The sequence below is a fragment of the Neolamprologus multifasciatus genome, chromosome 12 (genome assembly GCF_963576455.1).
Source record: "Neolamprologus multifasciatus chromosome 12, fNeoMul1.2, whole genome shotgun sequence".
In the NCBI taxonomy this organism is placed as follows: Eukaryota; Metazoa; Chordata; class Actinopteri; order Cichliformes; family Cichlidae; genus Neolamprologus; species Neolamprologus multifasciatus.
In genome coordinates this window covers 34,674,842-34,686,929 of record NC_140450.1, presented here as the reverse complement: position 1 = coordinate 34,686,929, position 12,088 = coordinate 34,674,842, and the positions used below count along the sequence as shown (strand labels likewise).

The 12,088-nt window shown below is 43.6% G+C and overlaps 1 protein-coding gene across 1 annotated transcript in view; it reads right to left on the bottom strand.

Annotated features, from left to right (window-relative positions):
* The window catches only part of LOC146507423 (glutathione hydrolase 5 proenzyme-like), an 86,642-nt gene extending 77,709 nt beyond the window's left edge, over nt 1–8,933 (bottom strand). Inside the window, exon 1 of the mRNA XM_085179592.1 lies at nt 8,039–8,933. The gene's annotated coding sequence lies outside the window, so the exon portion shown is untranslated. The remainder of the gene's footprint in view (nt 1–8,038) is intronic.
* Nucleotides 8,934–12,088: the final 3,155 nt, after the last annotated feature.

Genomic DNA, 12,088 nt, shown 5'->3' with positions numbered 1-12,088 from the left:
GTGCGTCGTACGGTTTCCCTGTTGAGGCGCTCCTTTTGGTGGCCCGCTTTGGAGAGTGACGCCCGCGAATATGTGTTGGCCTGCGACACCTGTGCGCGCAATAGGAGCCGTCACCTGGCCCCTCCCGGGCTGCTGCACCCCCTGCCTGTCCCAGGTCGGCCCTGGTCGCATATTGCAGTTGACTTTGTTACCGGGTTACCGGGTTACCGCGTTCCGCTACTCACTGTTATTGTCACCATTGTTGACAGGTTCTCCAAGGCAGCACATTTTGTTCCTCTATCTAGGCTCCCTTCTGCCCTCGAAACTGCTCGCTTGCTCGTTGATCATGTTTTTCGGTTACATGGGATTCCTTTGGACATTGTGTCTGACAGGGGGCCTCAGTTTGTTTCTCGGGTGTGGAAGGCTTTTTGTACTGCTTTGGGGGTGGGGGTGAGCCTTTCCTCGGGCTATCACCCGCAGTCTAATGGACAGACTGAAAGGGCTAATCAGCAGCTGGAGTCCGCCTTGTGCTGTGTGGCCTCCTCTGACCCCGCTTCCTGGAGTAGTCATCTTGCCTGGATTGAATATGCTTATAATTCCCTCACCTCGGCAGCTACTGGTTTTTCTCCGTTTGAGATATGCCTTGGATATCAGCCGCCACTGTTTCCTTCTCAGGAGGCGGAGATTGCGGTTCCGGCGGTGCAGGACCATTTACGTCGCAGTCGGAGGATCTGGCGCCAGACTAAGGCAGCACTGTTCCGGACCGCAACTCGGACTCGCCATGCTGCTGATCGGAGGAGAACGCCCGCGCCTCAATACACTGTGGGCCAACAGGTTTGGCTGTCCTCTGCAAATGTTCCTCTGAAGTGCGTGTCCAGGAAGCTTACTCCTCGCTTCCTGGGTCCTTTCACCATCCAACGCATCATCAACCCTGTTTCTGTGAGGCTGCAACTGCCGGCTTCCATGAAGGTTCATCCCACGTTTCATGTTTCTCACCTCAAGCCCGTCTCTCGCAGCCCACTGTGCCCACCCTTGGAACCACCTCCGCCTGCCCAAGTTGTGGACGGTGGCCCTGTCTATTCGGTCCGGCGGCTGCTGGATTCGTCGTGGTTTCCAGTTTCTGGTGGACTGGGAGGGGTATGGCCCGGAGGAGCGCTCCTGGATTCCTGGGGCCTTTATTGTGGACCCGGGTCTTATTGTGGATTTTTACAGGAGGCATCCTGAAAAGCCTGGAGGACCGCCGGGAGGCGTCCCTTGAGGGGGGGATACTGTTAGGAGGTGGTGGGTAGGTGTATTGTTTTTTGGGTTTTGTTTCCCTTCTTGGCACAGGTAGGCGGGGCGGGGCTTGATGGCATTCCGGCACACCTGCGGCGCATCGGACGTCATCAGTGAGCGCTTTTATGGAGCTGAATCTCGGACGTCTGGTGTCGGAGTATTGTCGTTGTCATAAGTGGTAACGTGTTGGTGCAAGCTGAATCTGTTGATTCCACGCGATTGAGCTGCATGTTTTAGGATCCATCACCTGCCTGCTTCTCCTTTGTTCTAGCCTGTCCCGCTGCCTGCTCGCCTGCCTAGTTTTCTGTGTGTGGGCTTCTGTGGATCCGTGACGGAGAATTACTTCTTACCAGGCTATGACCACCGCAACAGCTGTATGTCGGTGTTGCAAGTAAGCTCTCCAACTCTCCTCGTCCACTTTTAGTTTAACTCTCGGCTATCGACGTACTCTGTAACTTTTTTTGTCCCTCGCTTTTAGGTAATTCCGGTGCGTCATCGGTCCGCCCGCATACCTCGGCTCCGTCTCAACCTTTCAGCACTGCTCTCCGTGCACATTTTTATCTGTCACTGTATATAACCCCTTCCCTTGTAAATATTCCCTCATCTGTGTATATAAATCTGCATCACTACAATTCTGTGCTCGTGTGTGTTTCTGCCACTAAATCCATCCGGGTAAAAGTCCTCTTAACAGAATGTTTCTCAAGAGAGAAACACTCCTTCAACCTAACAGGGAAAGCACTGATTTTAACCCATGCATATTCAATAATCAACACAGCGCATGCTGTAGGACACACAAAGTTCACACAAGACAGCACACCAACAGTAAACTTAAGTCTATAGCAAAACATCGGTGATTTCCCCAACTTGTGCCTTAAGTGCTCTTGTCAGCTTAAGTGGATCTATTTTCTTCACACCCTCTTCCTCAAACCTGACAATTACATTCATACTCGCATTTGTTCCTTCTTCATTACCTTCACTGTCAGTCCCTTCCGTACTACCCTCACTTCTCTTTTTCCTCTTCCTTTCACTAGCTCTGCGCCTCTTCACCCCCTTTCCCACTTTTTCCCACTCATTCTCGTCACCCTGACCGCCAATCTCTTCCTCTTCACTACCATCCATACTATTCCACTCACTCCTCCCGCTCTCCATTGCTGAGAAGAAGTCTGCAGGAGACCGTTACCGGACCTGTACAGGCCTTCGGCCGACTCTCCTACTTACCTCACTCACACACCAAACCACCAACCAAACACACCTTATACCCAATCCACACTAACTACAACAGCTATGCTGCAACCCCAGCAGCGTCCCGGCATGAAGGCTCTGCTCGTTTCCCTCCTGAGGGACTCTCTGCTGACTGGTAAACAAAAGATGCTCTCTGGCCGTCCTCTCTCAAACCTCACCTGGTTTAACACAGAAAACCATTCGCACCTGTCGGCAATTTAGACTCTTCCATTACCTATTGCCACAAACTGCAGGTCATTGGACTGTGGCAGGAAGCCGGAGTACAAGGAAAGAACCCACGCAAAAACAGGAAGAACATGCAAACTCCACACACAGCGACAGTAGAGCTGAACTCAAGACCTTCTTCCTGTGCGGTAACGGTGCTAACCACTGTGCCGCCCGCGTGTGAGCAACCGTCTCCCAAAAATTTATACAAGTTCAATGACTTTCTTTTCAAGCTGCTTACACTACATTGACTTATGTTTTTACACAATCTCAGAAGAGGAGAGCCACTGAGGGAACGCCTTCCGCCCTCCGATGCCTCTACCGTGACCTCCACTTCTGAGAGGAATTGCCTACAGATCAAGTATGGAGTGTGCCTCACACGTTCTTTCTCAATGCTCAGCTTGTCTCTTTCCATTTGTAAGAGTAACAACTCCTTTTGCTGCTCAAAAGACAAAGCAACTGTAGTCGAGACCACAGACTGATCAACATCAGCCACTAAAGTCTTCATTTTACCTGGCAACACGCCTTTCTTTACTAATGCAGCCTGTAACACTCCTTTAACACTAGGTTTACTAACCTGCTCAAATTTGCGTAACTTCCCTAAACCCAACACCCTCTAGAATTAGTGGCTTTTTTATTTTCTGGTGCAAGTCCCGAGGTGTTAATCACCCCTGCTGAGATTTTCACAGGTCGTCAGTTCGTTTCTCCTCCAGCTTTTGTTGTGCAAACCACCCATTATCCTTGAGGCCTGGCTCATTTGCATTTGCTCACTCAGAGTTGCTCAGATCCAAGTCAGGCCAAACCTCTGTGTTACAACTTTCAGAAATGCCTGCCGTATCTATACAAAATATCCCACACATTGACTGACCTGCAAATATAAAAGACACACCTTCCTTGACTCTCAGCACAGATCTTCCATTGTTCCATTGTCACTGTGTATGTGAGGGAGTGGCATTGTTGACTACAGCACAGTGCTGTGCATAAAAGTAGACCGACCCAGATGGGAGAATGATTTCTTGTTCACATTTCTGAGAACGCACATCAGGATGGCCTCCACGGAAGAGGCCCCGTGGTACTGGGAAGCCCAGCCAGAGCCACACGGCAAAAGACGGCACTGTGTGGGTTGAAGAGGACATTGGAATGCCCAGTGCAGTAGCAAATCGCTCGTGTTTCACTGCGCAAGCTGGACCCACAGAGTCTGCTAAGGTTTGTCACTGCCATAGTAGATATGATATTTATATAAACCCATTTAGAGTGAGGTTCATGTAAATTTACCATTCTCTATTTGTTTATCTTCTGACAACGTAAGATTACAAGTGTGCTCCAAAGCTTCCTTTGCCTGTTAGACGTGGGAATGCTGCAGACCATCAGAGAGTGCACGGTACATCAAGCCCGCAGAACAGAGCCGGACTGGAATTTGTCAGTTCATGAACTGAAGGCATTCAATTCAATCCTGTTTGTAAGAGCAATCATGTGTCCTGTTGGTGCCATTGTGGATTGCTGGTCAGAAGGATTTCTGGTGCCAGTAATCAAAGAGACAATGCCCCGAGATAGATTCATTTCAATTATGCAACACCTTCGATTTGATGACAGGGACACGCGGGCAGAACGGGTGAAAACAGACAAATTTGCGGTGATCTCCGACATCTGCACACGCTTCAATAAGAACTGTGCTAAGAGTTTCACTCCAGGAGAACACATGACCATAGATGAACAGCTGTTCCCTACCAAGGTTCGTTGTCCATTCACACAGTATATTGCAACCAAGCCAGACAAATTTGGGATCAAGTTCTGGATGGCCACGGATTTGGACACCAAATATGTCTGCAGTGCATCTCCTTACTTGGGAAAGGACCCCAGTCGTCAGAAGGGAGAGAGGCTGGCAGAGAACGTGGTCAGGAAACTGATGGAGCCATTTTTGGATGATGGGAGAAACGTCACAACGGACAATTTCTTTACTTCACTGTCGCACAGACTGCTGCAGCGCAAAACAACATTACTGGGCACGGTGAATAAAGTCCGGTGTGAACTTCCTCAACTTGCAGCTCAAGGAAATATTAGCACAGAGGCAGGCTGCTGAAGCTGCTGAAGCTGCTGCAGCTGCTGTGCCAGGGACTGTAAAGACAACGCAGTGCCAGGTGCAAGAGAGCTGCAACAGGAATCGCAGCAGGTTTACCTGTGCAACATGTCAGAAATTCACCTGTGCCAAATGCAGGGATGATGGACACTGGGTCTGCAAACGCTGTAAAGTCTGAAACACTTTGAAATAAAACAGACATGTGTACCCATATATTGTGAATGTGTGTCTTTTGTATGTAGGTTGTAACACAGAGGTTTGGTCTGCCTTGGATCTGAGTAAACAAATGCCAATGTTGCACAAACACACACACACACACACACACACAGCAAATTTGCATTTATTTGTCCCACAAGTGGAAAATCTGCATTGTCATTGCAAAAAAAAGTGGACAGTGCAAGACAAAAGCAGCTAAATAAAATCTGTACAAAGAGCACAGTATGGAAAGTGCACTATACAAACAATCTGGAAACATAAATATGGACACGTGTATTCAAAAATATTGGTGTGTGTATACACACACACACACACACACACACCTATATATATATATATATATATAGGTGTGTGTGTGTGTGTGTGTGTGTGTGTGTATAACTAGACTTTATGCATATTATGTAAGGTGTGGCTATATAAATATATGTACAACTCTGTGTATATGTGTTTATGGACAGCTATGCAATGTAGTGACAAGGATTGACAAGAACTACCATGGTGTATTGTACACTGCAGGTAAGGAAGGAAAGTAGCCTTGCAGGGAAGGAAAGACCTGAATCTCTCATGGTTGGGGGAGGGTGTCTTTGCACAACAAAAGCAGGAGAACAATGGAGCTGAAGACCTGTGAAAATCTCAGCGGGGTGCCAAGAGGTATCAGGGTCGGGGGGAATTTACGCAAATTTGCGAAGGCTAGTAAATCTAGTAGTAGGGACTTGCACCAGGGGAAAAAAGGCTCAGTAATTCTAGTGTTAACCTCATCTTTCAACTGTTTATCCCCAACATCGACATCATAATGTTCAACAAGTTTCAACAGCTCTTCTTTAGTACAACTATTCAAGAGTTCCTCCGATGGAGACTGAACAAAAGCATCAACTGTAGCCATAACAAAGTATTGATCCTTGACATGCAATTGAAAACAGCACTTTCCCACTAACTGCCTAACCAAAATCTACTTAACTGAAGCCTAGTCTTCATGCAGTTACTTACAGTGGGTACTTATGCACTAAAAACCGCCAGAAAGACAAAGGCAACTGCACAAACAGCGACCCCCTCAATTCTGGGGACGTGCTCCCGAGACAACTGCTCTAACCGTGTTCACCGCAACAAAAATTCCATCAATGTTTCTCAAGAGAGAAACACTCCTTCAACCTAACAGGGAAAGCACTGATTTTAACCCATGCATATTCAATAATCAACACAGCGCATGCTGTAGGACACACAAAGTTCACACAAGACAGCACACCAACAGTAAACTTAAGTCTATAGCAAAACATCAGTGATTTCCCCAACTTGTGCCTTAAGTGCTCTTGTCAGCTTAAGTGGATCTATTTTCTTCACACCCTCTTCCTCAAACCTGACAATTACATTCATACTCGCATTTGTTCCTTCTTCATTACCTTCACTGTCAGTCCCTTCCGTACTACCCTCACTTCTCTTTTTCCTCTTCCCCCCCTTTCCCACTTTTTCCCACTCATTCTCGTCACCCTGACCGCCAATCTGTTCCTCTTCACTACCATCCATACTATTCCACTCACTCCTCCCACTCTCCATTGGTGCCAACCCCGGTCTATGAGAAGAAGTCTGCAGGAGACCGTTACCGGACCTGTACAGGCCTTCGGCCGACTCTCCTACTTACCTCACTCACACACCAAACCACCAACCAAACACACCTTATACCCAATCCACACTAACTACAACAGCTATGCTGCAACCCCACCACTTTTGAAAGATACCACTTTTGTTTGATTTGGTTAATGTGGGGGGGGCTGGTTGACCTTTTGACCTTTACGTTTTCATTAATATCTTTAAAACAGAAGCAGCACAAATGACAATTTTAGCAGCACAAACCAGCACAAACATAGCACAACTGATTGACACCAATTTTGTTTGATTCCATTAATTTGGGGGGGTTGGTTGACCTCTGATGACCTCTAGAACTTTTTTATTAATATCTTTAAAATGATAGCAGCACATAACCAGCACAAACGTAGCACAAACGTTTGATACCACTTTTGTTGGATTTGAAGATGGGGAGGCCAACTTCACTCACATGTCTCCTAGACATTTAAATGGATGTGCTGCAGGGATTGTCATAACATAACCTGATTAACATGTTATCTGCTGACTGTTAGGGAGCGACAACCTTACTGTTTCCCATTACCACAGATGATGCAAAGGTTGCTCTCCACAAATGTGGGCATAGTGTGCTATGAGTGCGTCATAAAACTGTAGCGATAGAGCTTATGTGAGATGTTTGTGTGATGCTATAAAAGAGCCGCAACAATTTTTTTGAAGTGATCAGCAATAGCTGTGAAGCTATCCATTACTGAGTTCATGTTTGGAACTTTGATTTCTGTTTATTTTTCTGTTTGTTTTCAATAAATTGGATGCTCAAAAAATGTTTTTGTCCAATTTCTGCTTGTTGCATGCTGAAGCTCTACTTGAAACCCTGGTGTGGTCCTAAACTTTTGATCAGCTACATAAAAAAAAAGCCTGTTTCAATTTAAGCATTATTTTCAATAAATTAAATGCTCAAAAAACGTTTTTGTCCAATTTCTGCTTGTTGCATGTTGAAGCTCTACTTGGAACCTTGTCAAGATCCAACCATGCAAAATATGATTTATTTTATTTTTTATTTTTTTGTTGCAATTTTTCAAGAGGTCGTAAACTTTTGATCGGGACTGTATCCCTATTCGGACCAGCTTGGTTGTGACATCACAGAACAGAACCTCCCTGCAGTCTGTTGTGTGTGTGTGTGTGTTTTTTTTTAATCTGCCATTGCTTTAGATATTTCAACCTTTTTGAAAATTATTTTCTTTTGCAGTTAGGATCCTTATTTGCTTTAAATCCATCACAGTACAGCAAACTAACCTTTTTAAACACAACCGAGTATTTTCCTGCAGCCTTTAAGTAACACAGTCTGCCTAAGTTTGACTTGTAGCACGTTTCACACTATGTAAAAAGCATAATGTTACCTGTACTGACCCAGTATGTGATTTAAAAACAGGAGGACTAACATGTGATCTTTAAACGAGGAGTCCCTACCTTTAAACGTAGCGTCTCTTCTTCCTCTCCTGTCTTGTCTTTCTAATCCTTCTTCTTGTCTCAGCTTGATTTCTCGTTTCTTCGTGTCAAATACCGCAGCCGGCGATTTGGCTACCAACACACTGTGCTACACACTACACACAGTTTGTGTGTGCTGACGTTTGTTGAGCTGATAGAAACGCTGCATTTGAAATTATCTGCCAATTCAAAAAAAAAAAAAAAAGTCACTCCCGTTATGCTTCTTCCTCTTCGGATAGGTAGATCCCAACGTACCGAAGCCGCAACTTAGGGACACGTGCCGTTTTTCCGATGTTGTGGCAAAAACAAAAAGATAAAAAGAAGAAAAAAACCCAAGTGTCCCACTCTTAACTCCTGACCTTTTCAAATGTCCACAAAGTCCGCATTGACTCTACAAATCCCTTTTATCTTCGTTCCCATGGTAACGAAGGGATATACATATTTATAAAGGAGAACGCGCTTCTATCTGATTATCTGAAAAACCGTTGAGAAGTGCTGTGGTCTTTAGCACCACTTATTTGCGCTCTTCCTCTCCTTCATCGGGTGCAGCTTCACCTAGGGATGGATGGACACACACACACACACACACACACACAACTCTGCGCAAACAATCCTCGACCATGTGAACCTATAACTATTTTACTTATATTATTTTGAGTGCTCAGTACTGAAATTAACTATTAAGGTGATCTAAAATCAATTATAGTCCCCATATTATTTGCCCACACAAGTTTGTTCCAAATATTTAATTGAAATAATTAATAAAATAATTTTAACCTTTGAATGTAGGTGTGTAGTACAGTTTGCGTCATATAATTGTCTTGTCAGCGTCCCCTGACATCACAACCTGAACCCACTGCTCCACCCCTCCCCTGATGCTGCTGGGCCACAAACCACACCCTGCCACAGTGCTTTTCAGATTTTTAAAATGTAGTTAATGAATTATTCAGTGTGTTTCAAACTAAACTGTTTATAAAACCAACAAAACCCCTAAAAATTAATCTTAACTACGTGTTTTGTCACTTACTTAAAAAAAATTTTCTAAATGAGATAATATGTGGTTTGTGGCTCAGCTGCAGGGAGGGCTTTGGCTGGTGGGTTCAGGGTGTGGTGTCAGGGGATGCTGACCCACACGGCTGTTCTGCATCATCTGATCATGTTGGGACTGTGTGCTGCACGGGAAGAAGGTGGCTGGAAAACTGCACAAGCAGAAGAAACCAACGACAAACTGTAAATAAAAGCATCTACGTGCTTGTAACATGCATGCTTTACACCCTAACTGTTTATTAAGCATAACAAGGTTTTAATAAAATAGACATTGATTTCCTTAAACAATTTAGAAGAAAAAATAGCAGTCATCATAAAGCTAACAAAAATAAAAAACAAAAAACAAACAAAAACATGGAAAAATTAGTAGCAAATTTAGTAGCAAATTTCTCATCAATCGAATCCAAAACTAATTATATCTGATTTGGAGAGAATTAGAGAGATAGAGAATTATAAAAAGGGAATTAAAAAACACAGCATAGTACATTATTACAAATAAGGCACTCCCACATCGAAAGTAAAACTTGGAAGCTTTGTGTCTCTGTCATTATTTCTTCTGCCATACAGCTACACCACTGGAGCATGGTACACAGAAGTCGCTTTAAAAATTTAAATTTAGTAGAGCTCTTCAGGCATAGAAAACTTAACTTTACCTTACATCGAGGACAAACAACAAATTTACAATTCCACTTGCTGTACTCAACCACGAGGTGAGACAGGGACGGATAGAAGGACATCCGTGGACTTCCTCCAATGAACCAAAGGTTATATCTGGGCAGGTTTGTAGTGTTTTTAGTGATTTTCACAGCAGTGTTTCCAAGGCCGTGGACTCTCCCATTCCCTCAAACACTGCAAGCAGAATTCAAACGGCTGTCCATTTACTGCTGTGCACACTTTACAGAGGATCCATTCTCTCTTATCACAATGGATCTGCATTCGGGACACTACAGGGAGACCTCCCTTATGGGGATGCTGCTGACATATTATATCTATACTATATCTATATTTAGCCTAATGGTAAGGAGAAATATTACTTTTTTCCACCGTCGAGATCCTTTGAGATCAAAGTGGATCAACAGCTATCACCAAATGAAGCACTATAAAAACTGCACAGGAAAAATATCCCTAACTTCACCTGTGATCACACAGTAGTTTTCTGTTGCAAAGGGAACAAAGAGAAAGACTTCACTGAGTGAAAAAGGATGAAGATACAAGCTGGTGATGATCCAGTGCACCTGTTCTCAGGACATGAAGAAAAACACAACAACAACAACAATCTTTATTTATAGAGCACATTTAAAAACCAGCGGTATACCAAAGTGCTTAACATAAGAGACAGAGAAGTAACACGAGTATTATGAGGCCTTAGCAAAGTATCAAATATACTCACAGGTCAATGCCACTAATACACAGGGGTATTATAAAATGCATATCAAAATAAAAACATAATAAAAGCACAAGCCATAAAAAAATATGTATAAGAAAAAAATAGAGTAAGTCTAAAAGTCAGGTGCGAGCATTAACAAGCAGGAAAGGCGAGATTAAACAAATAGGTTTTTAACCGTGATTTAAAAGATTGGATGGAATCAGACGCCCGGATCACAATCGGAAGGTTATTCCACAACTCTGGTGCAGCCAGGCCAAACGCCCGGTCACCTCTAGACTTCAGCCGAGATCTAGGCTGCACCAAGAGTAACTGAGTAGATGATCTTAATGCTCTGGCAGGAACATACGATTTAAGGAGTTCCTTAAGGTAGCTCGGTGCTGTGTTGTTGGTAATTTTAAACGTAAGCAGCAGTATTTTAAATTGGATGCCTGATCACCTTCTCCACAAAAACAAGGTGAGCTTAATGTTATGATTGACTTTAGCTTTTCAAGTTATGTATGTTACTTTCATAATAGTCACAGATTATACTGCAAATGCAGTGAATGCTGTTATGTGTATGATGACCAAAACCAAAAATCTCTAAAAAACTGTTATTTCTTGCTGGCTTTCAATGGAAGATTATACCCATCCATTCAACTGAATTTGTTTTGAAGTCTTTTTCTGCTTTGATTGAGCTTGAAAGTCAAAAACACCACCAACAAAAAACTTTTTAAAACTTCTTTTTGTTTCCTTTTTTCCTCTGAAGAAATCCTGAGCAGGAGGAACCAAACAGCTAAGAGCATCTTGACCACAGTGGGGGATAAGGTGTGCACTGAGGATGATTTTGAAATATTAACTTTGTTGTCACTGCTAAGGAGTTTTGGACACAGAAGGTGTGTGTTTAAAATGTGTGCATCTTCAGTGGTGTTCAGGGAACCTGACATAATTGTTTTTGACATGTTTAAATATTTTGTGAGGTTCATCTCTGTCCTCTGTTGTGTGTGTAGGATATCTTACGGCTGAAGTCCGGCTGACTGTTGCTGGGAAGCTATTGGTGAACGACTCTGCATCTCTATCTGAGTATGGGCTCAAACCCTCGTGTGTGGTGCAGATGGTGGTGAAGGTCCACAGAGGCTGACAGAGACCAGCAATATGATGCATCCAAAGGACAAAATGCATCATCTTTGCTAAGTGGAACTGAAAGTCTTTGATCTCTGGTTTTCTTCTACACTTAAACATACAGCTCAATGAAGAATTAAATGTAAGAGACTGTATAACTTACTTGTCATAATAGTCTTACAGAGTAGGCTTTGAGATGGAAAGGATAGATGCAGCTTCAGTTACAGACATTTTCGGGGAAAGAACATTTTCCAATTCATCTTTGGAAATTTGAATATTGTGAAAAATGAGTTGAAAAAACATGTTTTTAATAAGGCTCGGAGCTAAATGTGGAAAACGTTGCTATTAATTTCAGCATCTTTCGATGAGTGACGAAACGTTTCTCCCAGAAAACGCTACGTCCAGATGAACAGAATCAACTTTTGGAGATTTATTTTCCTGGGTGATTGAGAATGCATCAAGACTTTATATGAGACTTTAAATAAAACTTTAAACATATT